We start from the raw sequence: 10,387 nt of genomic DNA on the forward strand, positions 1-10,387 counted from the left end.
TCAACATTGGCTATTTCCATCTTTTATATTATTGGTCAATGTGATATAAATATAAGAGGTAAAACCTCAGGGCCCTAATTTTTATTTCTCTTAATATTAGTGATTTGAATTTTTTAATATAGTTGCTGCTAGTTCACATTTATTTGAAATGAACTATCTATTCATACCTTTGCTTCCTTATTCTATTGAAGGATTGTTCTCAGTCAAATCTATTTGTCTTGGAAATCACAATTATCAGATATGTTAGATACAAAATTTTCCCCTCAGCACATAATAGGTTCTTAACAGTTTGCTGACTAAATAGTTATACAGATATAAGGGGAAGGTGGTGTTATTATTTTATGACATGCTTGATATCTTCTGTAATGGTACAAGATGGCACAGACTGTGTAGCCTAGACCTTGGCTTAGCCCTTAAAGGAAGATAATACAAAGACTGGGGTCTGCACTCTAAGTTTTGAAATAGTATAGAACCCTTTTCTGTCTCACTAGTCCATCTTTGGAGCCACAGAAATTTCAGGCAAGGAGAAGGCATTGAAGATGTTGGAGCTGGAAAGTAATATGATTAGACATTAGAGTTTAGAAATACAGTATGTGTTCCTGATTAAAGACAAGGAGGCTCTTCCTAGTCATGGCAAAGCTAATTAGATAATCCTTGACTGCCTCAAGCTGAAAGGCATTAGAAACACTCAAACATATCTTCTGTCTGCCCAGGCTAGTCAGATGCTTCAGGAATTCCTACTGCCCCAGTTTCTGGTTCTGCCATATGACTATCCTGGCTTTATCTTGGGCCCAACTTTTCTCCTCTTGTTCCCCACACCTTGATTTCATTAACCTCAAGATTTCCCATGTCCAAAGACACCTACCCCAGTAATCAGTCTAGGCTGACTGGACTCTATGCAGCACTCAACTGGGTTGTAGTACCCCCATGCTACTAAGTTCACTAATGATCAATTGATATTTCTTGGGCCATAAACTTTCCTTTGATTTAGAATGGGTCAATCCTTCCTCCCCTCTAATCTCCATAGCTCACCCCTCATATCCACACCTGTAGATAAAAAACCACCACTATGAAGGTTAAGAAAATGTTTGGCTGTGTAGGATTTAAAACTCCCAGATGACTGAGAATATCTGCAAACTACTGAACAAAGTGAGGTATAAGCAAGTTATCAGTGAGGGTGATCTTTATTATCTGGTATCAAGAAATGTGTCAGTTAAATAAAACTATTATCATGTGCCTCTTGAAGAAATGAGATTGTACTGTCACATATAGCTAACGCAGAAGAACATCCCATAATATGTCGTTTAGATATTGATGTATCAGAAAGGATAGACATTATGTACTATCATTGAGATCTGTGCCAAGGTGTCTTCCATTTAAGAGTGCCTCTCTCTCTTCACAAATGTGTGTCATAGACGATGAATTACCAGAGTTAATTTTTTTTCTGATACTAGGAGATTGACAGGAATTGCATCTTTGGCATTCATGGCATTCTTGGAGTTCTTGGGTTAAGATGCAGTCTGATGAAATTTTTTTCACTAAACTAGTTTTTACACAACGGCTACAGCTGGTGTTAAGTCCTGCGCCTACTGTTTTATGTTCCAGAGGACACTTCTCAAAATAGTTTGAGCAGGATTTCTTGTTCTTGATGGGAGTGAAGAGAACCTTATGGTCTCTACAAAAAGATATTCAAGTTAGATTTGAGATTATTTGATATTTGCTCTGTATCTTCATTAAGACTTTAAAAAACTCATGGCTTAACATTTTTATAGGACATAATGATTAACGACTTTAAGACCTTCCTTCCCCACATCATTTCAGGATTGGATGGCAACATTTACTGGGTCTTTACCTTATGTTACATAAACTACACATCATTTTCCTAGATGGGAAAAGAATGAAAGATTTTTTTTTAAGAGCTAATTTTCTATTAGTGCAATCTCAGTGGATTACTTGTATGTTGGATGCCCTTCCCATTAGATAGCCCTCATGATCTATCCATGCAATGTCTGGAGAACTTGAGTAAGGCCCTCAACATATCTGATTGAACCTCTTGTGGTAAAATCATGGGAGGGCATAAATGAAAGGAGTTCTGGATGGGTATGAATTAATCACATCTTTGTCATTGGAGGAAATGCCCACATAGATGAAAATACAGCTCCACTGGAGTTTTTCAGTATTGGACTTGTTTCTATGCCATACCATTACCCTCCAGGGTCTCTGAACAGTTGCTACTCCCACATCTATTCATGATTTCCTTGCTGCCCTAAATTGAATTGGGATCAAGAAAGGAAATGGACTCAAGAGAACTGGATAACTTAGTTAAATGAATATTTGAGTGGAAAGATAGTTGAAAAGTTGCTTTAGCAAATAATTCTGTCATTTATATAGCTTTTTATTTAATGTTACTGAATTAAGTAAATTGACAGAAAGTTTTATAAGCTTGAGCCGATAATCTAAGAACTTCCCTTTATAACATGATATAACAAGTCTTCTTCTGGATACTGGGAAGAGAAGCAAAATTTAGATAAAACATTAGCCCTATCATAAAAAATCTTAGTCATGTAGAAAACCAGGGTCCATTGTCCTTTTGTCTATTTATCTGTCTAGAATAGTGCTTTTCTTATGGTAGACATTTAATAAATGTTTAATGGTCTAAACAGCCATGCAGATTGCTACAGCGTGTAATATTAAAAAATAAGGGTGTTTGCTGCTATCCACTTCCAGACAGGGAGCTGATGGACTCATAGTGCAGACTAAAGCATACTTATTGGGGGGGGGCGGGGCAATGAGGGTTAAGTGACTTGCCCAGGGTCACACAGCTAGTAAATGTCAAGTGTCTGAAGCCAGATTTGAACTCAGGTCCTCCTGAATCCAGGGCCAGTGCTTTATCCATTATGCCACCTAGCTGCCCCCTGAAAAATATTTTTTGTTCTCTTTCTTTTTCTTGCTTTTTTTGGGGGGGAAATGGCTAAGGTGGAAATTTGTTTTGTGTGACTTCATATTTTTCATGGGTTCTGCATTCCTTGCCTTCTCAATGGGAGAGAGAATAAGAAGAGGGAGTGAATTTAAAAGTGAAAATAAAACCGAATCTTTTTTTAAAAGTACACTTGAGAATTATCTCCTCTCTCCCCTCCCCCACAAAAATGTTATCAGAGGCTATTATCATTGAGGGGAATTGGAAAATCAAATAGTGTGAAATGGTAGCCAAAAAATTAAATAAAAACAGCTTGTCCTTGGGCTTAATAAAGAGTTAGCATCCAAAGCACAGAGCTGTTAGTCTCATTGTATTATGCCCTAGATAATTGTGTACCCTTTGGGGCACCATATTTTATGAAGGACATTGAAAAGCTGAAGAGCAGACAGAGGAGATTGATCAGGATGGCAAAGGGCCTCAGCTGCCCTATTAGGATTAAACGAAGTGTCTGGGGACATTTAGACTGGAGAGAGGACATGATAGCTATGTCCCAGGATCTGAAGAGCTGTCCTATGGAAGAGGGAGTTTACTCATGCTGCTGGACCCCAGAGAGTAGAGCCAGGGGCAATGGAGGAAGTGCTCAAGAGACAGACTGAGGCTTGATTTAAGGGGAAACTGCCTCATATTTAGAGCTTACAAAGTTGGATGGGCAGCCTCCTCAGGAGGTGGTGGGCTTTCCTCAATGGAAGCCTTGGAGCAAAGGCTGAATAATCACTTTTGAGATGTTAGACAATAAATTCCTTTTCAGGGATAGGTTGGAGTAGATGCCCTCTCAAGTGTTTTCCAACTCTGAAAAAAATTCTGAGAGAATAAGGATGGGGGCAGGATGGGTGATTAGTAATAGGAACTCCCACATAAGGAAGATCCCTCCACCAGTGCAGGTTTGTACCTTCTCTACAACTTACTGGTTGCTACTAAGCACTTAAGAAGGTAAATACCTTGCCCACACATGTGGGGAGACAAAACTTAATTTCCTGGCTTTAAGGGTAGATATCTATCCACTTCACCACACTGCCTCTCTGAGAATAAAGAGGGAATATAAGAATCAGGTCTCAATGTTGTTAAGGATGATGACTTACCTTTTGAAAGTGCTAAGTTTGCAAAAAAGGAAAGTGACCAAAAAAAGGAGGAAGAGGAAAAGGATCAAACAAAAGCTGATAATGGCAATGATGAGTTGAAGTTTTAGTTTCTCATTTTCTTCTCCTTTGGATAAAAACAAAATTAGGAAACTGGTTAATACAGATTTTTTTAGAGCATATCGGTTTAGCAAAACAAATTTCTTTTACAAAAAAGGAATTAATTACTCCTTAAAATTAAATGATTGGTTAACAAAAGGATATTAATTCATGTTTAATTTAATTTTTTGTAATTTAAATTTATTTTATTTTTAACTCATGAAATAAAACAAGTATTGCCATAACATAGTAAATAAAAAAGATGATTGCACATGAAACTGCAAATATCTTATGTACAACTTGCTATTCCTTTTATGGGTTTTTTTGTGTTTTTTTTTTTTTTGCGGGACAATGGGGGTTAAGTGACTTGCCCAGGGTCACACAGCTAGTAAGTGTCAAGTGTCTGAGGCCGGATTTGAACTCAGGAACTCCTGAATCCAGGGCCGGTGCTTTATCCACTGCACCACCTAGCTGCCCCTATTCCTTTTAAACTTATGATAAAATGATCTTGCAAAGGTCTTTTTTTTCCTTCTACCCTCCCCACAGAGATGGCTACCACTAGACACAAAGTGCTTTGTAGTCACAAAGTACATTCACAACCGTTATCTCTTTTCATTCTTATGGTCCATCTTATGATGTAGATAATGAAGTGTAAGTGTGACCGTTTTAGAGACAAGTCAAATGAGTACTAGAAAGGTTAACTGATTTCTCTCAGCCCTGATTGAAATTACTGAACAACAATAGCTAGTCAATTACGACCCTAGGTCTCAAAATCAGATCTTCAGGCCCTAAGTCTAACCTTTAACTTCCACAAGTCTTCTGCCCTTCTGTTATATCGCATTCCATTGCATTATCCTGTCTCAAGGTAATGGAAACTCAACCGGTGACATAATAATTTGTTAAATCCATGGCCAAGGCCAAAGAAAGGGTCATCTGACCTTGGAGAGGACTGTTAATTTGAAATCTAGGTAGACTAGAAGTGAGAAAGTGAATGGGGAATTAGGAGGAGAAAAGCTATTGGAAGGATATGCTGAAGGGCTCAGAGCATAGATGTCTTGGGGTAAATATCACTTCTACATTCATTGCCAGAACTAGAATTATTCTAACTTTTGCATAGAATACACCTCTCTAACTTCTACTGAGAAAACAACAACCTATAAATAAGAGGCCCCCAAAAAGCCATTGTTGAAAAAAAAATATATATATCCCATTCTTGAGAAGCAGTTGCGTCTTAGTAGATGGTGAGCCGGCCTCAACAGTCAAGAGAGGCTAGGTTCAAACACAGCTTCTGACACTTAGTGGGTCTGTGGCTGGGGGAATATCCTTTAACCTCTCAATGCCTTAGGCATTGAATGCCTAAGAATTCAAATTGAAGGACAGATACCACTGACATTAACAGAGAAACTTTCTTGAAATCAGACCCATGAAATCACAGGTTTGCTTTAAAAATACTAATATTTTCAGGAGAGAATATCAGTTTTGTAAATGGAAGCCTTGTTTCCTTAATTCCCTTCTCCCATGACTGTGGCTCAACTTAACCCTCTACTGACTAGATCTCGCCAAAACAAGCCACTGGATTAAAAAATCAGTTGTATTTTGCCTTCCATTTAACTTCTTGGAAATGATGATAGGAGAAAAAACAGACATTAAATTCCAATTAAACATCTTGCTGATGAATGCTTACCTTTGGAAAAGAATGAAAACCCATTACTTATGCCAATAAGCAAAAGCAGCAGGAAATGAGAAAAATGCATTTTTTGATCCACAAAATAATCACAGGCCCAGAATGGCACACCTTCCCAAGAAAGAGGGAAGGTAGAAGCTGGAACAGGGCCAACTGGTGCCATTCCTTGATTTACCTGTGAATGGCTTCAGTTAAATACAGCCTTGACCAGAAATCCAACGAGAAGGAGTAGATCCACTTGATTAAGTCACAGTAAAGGCATTGTGACATCATCCCCATGGCAATGAAATCTCTTCTGGTCATTGTTGAAATGAATTCACATATTTGGATGGTTTGCATTTTATGTCTGGATATTTTATTATTTTCCTCTTTTACTATCTACTTTATCCTCTTGTCGTGAAAGGTTTTAAAAACTGAATCCAACAATAATACTGTGGATCTGTAATTGTAGTTGTACATTCAGTTTTAAAAAGTGTTTTATAAGTTCTCTTTTACTGTATCACTTCATAATTTACCCAACACCACAATAAAAGCCTCCTTTGAAAAGAGAGAGAGGAGAGACAGAAGAGAGAAGAAACACATAGAGTGAGACAAAGAGAGACAGAGCTACAGTGAATCACAGCTAATTAACACACTAGTTAAGTTTGACAATGTATACTCCATTCCATACCTGTAGTCCACCACCTACCTCTCTGCTGAAAGGAAGAGGTCATCTGTAGTTATGATTGACTACTACATTAATCAGAGGCCTGAAGTATTTCAGTGCTGCTTTTCTCTACATCACTGAGGATATATTTTTTAATCTTTTTATTTTATTTTTTGAATTCTTTTTTTCTGGGCTGGGCAATGAGGGTTAAGTGACTTGCCCAGGGTCACACAAGCTATTAAGTGTCAAGTGCCTGAGGCTAGATTTGAAACAGAATCAGTAAAATGTGGGCCTTTGTCAGAATAAATTCCGGCTGGTGGACCAAAGCGAGGAACTATCTCTTTAAGAAGAGTCTTGGCAACAAAGGCAGCTGTGGCTTTTGGGGGCTGGGAAATGCCTCCACCCACCGAATGAGTTGGTCAACTATGACAAGGCAAAATTTATAATGTCCTGCTTTTGGCACTATAATATAGTCAATTTGCAAGTGCTCAAAGGGTGTATATGCTAGAGGGTGCCCTCCATAAGCTTTGGTCTCGAAAGCATGTTGATTATAAGACTGACATGTGGAGCAGCCCGAGCAGATTTGAGATGCTGTGTTAGTCACACCTGGTGCTATCCAGGTTCTCTTAATAGAGTCCACAATGCCTTTATTCAACTGATGAATGATTACATTCAGCTGGTCATGTTTAGCAAAAGCTACAATCATATCATTGCCACCCCACATACAAGGTTGTCTCAATTCAGTAACATATTCTTCAAAAGGAATCATTCACTCTAAAAGACTCAAAATCAGTTCTATGCATAAGCATATAAGCAGCAATTTCTTGTCTGTGTCTAAGATGATTTGTTTTTTTTTGTTGTTGCTTTTGTTTTTGTTTTTTTGCGAGGCAATGGGGGTTAAGTGACTTGCCCAGGGTCACACAGCTAGTAAGTGTTTGGATTTGAACTCAGGTACTCCTGAATCCAGGGCTGGCGCTTTATCCACTGCGCCACCTAGCCGCCCTGAGATGATTTCTAGTGTGGCCTTCCAGCTGATCCCCCAGGGCCCTAAAAAGGCAATTTCCATCTCCCAGTACTTCATATACCACAACTTGTTTAGTTATTCCCAAAATTGATGGGTATCCTCTCAATTTCTGATTCTTTGCCATTGCAAAAAGAGATTACAAATATTTTTATGTATGTATAGGTCCTTTTCCTTTTTCTTCCACTCTGTGATACAGACCTAGTAGCTGTATTGTTGGGTCCTTTGGAATTCTCTTGGATCATTGTATTCATTAGCTAAGTCTTTCACAGTCAATCATCCTTACAATATTGCTATTAATTACACTGTTCTTCTGGTTCTCATCGCTTCACTTTGCAGCAGTTCAAATGTCTTCCCAGGTTCTTCAGAAACCATTTTTCTTGTCATTTCTTATGGTACAATAGCATTCTGTCACAATCATATACCACAACTTGTTTAGTCATTCCCAAATTGATGGGTATCCCCTCAATTTCTGATTCTTTGCCATCGCAAAAAGAGATTATCAATATTGTTATGTATGTATGGGTCCTTTTCCTTTTTCTTCCACTCTGTTTGAGATACAGACCTAGTAGTTGTATTGTTGGGCTAAAGGGCATGCACAGCTTTATAGCCCTTTGGACATAGCTCTAAATTGCTTTCTAGAATGGCTGAACCAGTTCACAAATCCACCAACAGTGCATTAGTGTACCTATTTTCCCATATGCCCTCTAACATTTATCATTTTCCTTTTCAGTAATTTTAAGCAATCTAATAAATATGAGATGGGACCTCAGAGTTATTTTAATTTGCATTTCTTTAAACAAGTGGTGATTTAGAGCCTTTTTGCATATGACTGTAAGCTTTGATTTCTTCTTCTTAAAACTGCCTGTTCATACCCTTTGACCATTTACCAGTTGGTAAATGGCTCCTATTTTTTTTTTATAATTTTGGCTCAGTTCCCTATATATTTGAGAAAGGAGAATTTTGTAAGGGAAACTAGCTTTAAAAATGTTTCCCCAGCACTTACTAGCTGTGTGACCCTGGGCAAGTCACTTAACCCTCATTTCCCCGCCAACAAATTAAAAATTAAATTAAATTTTAAAAACGTTTTCCCGGTTTCCTACTTTGACTTCTGATTTTGACTTCATTGGTTTTGTTGACGCAAAAACATTTTTAAGAAATTTCATGTAATGAAAATTATCCATTTTACTTTCTGTAATCCCTTCTATCTCTTGTTTAGTCATAAATTCTTCCCTTATCCATAAGTATGACAGGTAAATTTTTCCATGCTCCTCTAATTTGCTTATGGTATCACCGTTTATGTCTAAATCACATATTCATTTTGACCTTATCTCAGTAAACTGTGAGATGTTGGTCTATGCCTAGTATCTACCAAACTGCTTTCCAGTTCTCCCAGCAATTTTTGTCAAATACTAAGTTCTTGACCCCAAATCTTGGATCTTTGGATTTATCAAACATTAGACCACTATGGTCATTCACTGCTGTATATTGCATACCCACTCTATTCTACTGATCTACTACTCTATTTCTGAGGCAGTACCAAATTGTCTGGATAAGAAGCACTTTGTAATATAGTTTGATAATATAGCTGGTACTACAGGGCCTCCTTCCTTTACATTTTTCTCCCATGGATTGCATGTTTGTTCATTTCAAACAGAATTTCTGACCAAAAGTAAAATTCAGTCATGATGATTTCAGGATCAGTTCAGTTACCCTGTGCCTCCCCTGGTCCCTGGCTGTAAAGTAGCTACTTCTCAGTAGGAGTTTCCCAGAATGTAGGGAGGCAACCCTGCCTTCTATTCTCACAGGCTTTGTTTGGATGGAGGTGAAACTATTAGGTTCATTTGGTCTGATTTGCTTGGCGCCATCTTCATACCAGACGAACACAGTGAGTCATTTTTAAAGATAAGAAAAACCACAGTGAACACCCTCCTTCAATAATCTCATGTATTGTCAGGAACTGCCAAGTGGAAAGTCGGGGATCACATGTCATTCTAACAAGATCCCTTTCACCACTTTCAGACAGAGGCATCAAGGACACACACCATCTAATTCGTGGCCCTGCCTATTGGCTAGGACAGCTTATTTCAGCTTCATAAGCAGAAGGCAAAGAGGAATGGGCACTGAATCTGGAGACAGGAAAAAAATAGTTTGAATCCTTTTTCTGACACTTCTAGTTCTGTCACTTTGGACAACATTTCATTTCTCTTGGCCTCGGTTTTCTCCACTGTAAAATGGGAATAATAATACTTGCACCACCTACCTTTCTGGGATATTGTCAACATCAATCAACCAACCAGAAAACATTTATGAAATGCCTACTATGTACCAGTGATAGGGGGTGGTAAAATGAGTTCAAGAGTGAGACAATTTTTGGCCTGCAAGAAGCTTTCACTCTAGTGGGGGCAATGTAACATTTTTACAAATAAATGAATATTCTATATTTGCAAAATAAATACACTGTGAGGGGCAGCTAGGTGGTACAGTGGATAGAGCACCGGCCCTGGATTCAGGAGGACCTGAGTTCAAATCTGGCCTCAGACACTTAACACTTACTAGCTGTGTGACCCTGGGAAAGTCACTTAACCCCAATTGCCTCACTAATAAATAAATAAATAAACAAACAAACGAATGAACGAACAAATGAATGAATACATAAATAGATAGATAGATAAATAAATAAATACACTGTCATTGGGGGCAGGGTTGGGGAAGGAGAGTAACAAATGAAAGATTCAGAAAAGCCTTTTGAAAAAGATGGTGCTTGAGCTGAGCCTAGAAAGGAGTTAGGGATCTCAGCATGTGAACTCAAGGAGGGAGAGAATTCCCGGTGTCTGAGATGGCCTGTGCAAAGACAAGCAGACAGGAGAAGTCATTGTGCATA

This window comes from Dromiciops gliroides, chromosome 2 (assembly GCF_019393635.1).
Source record: "Dromiciops gliroides isolate mDroGli1 chromosome 2, mDroGli1.pri, whole genome shotgun sequence".
NCBI lineage: Eukaryota > Metazoa > Chordata > Mammalia > Microbiotheria > Microbiotheriidae > Dromiciops > Dromiciops gliroides.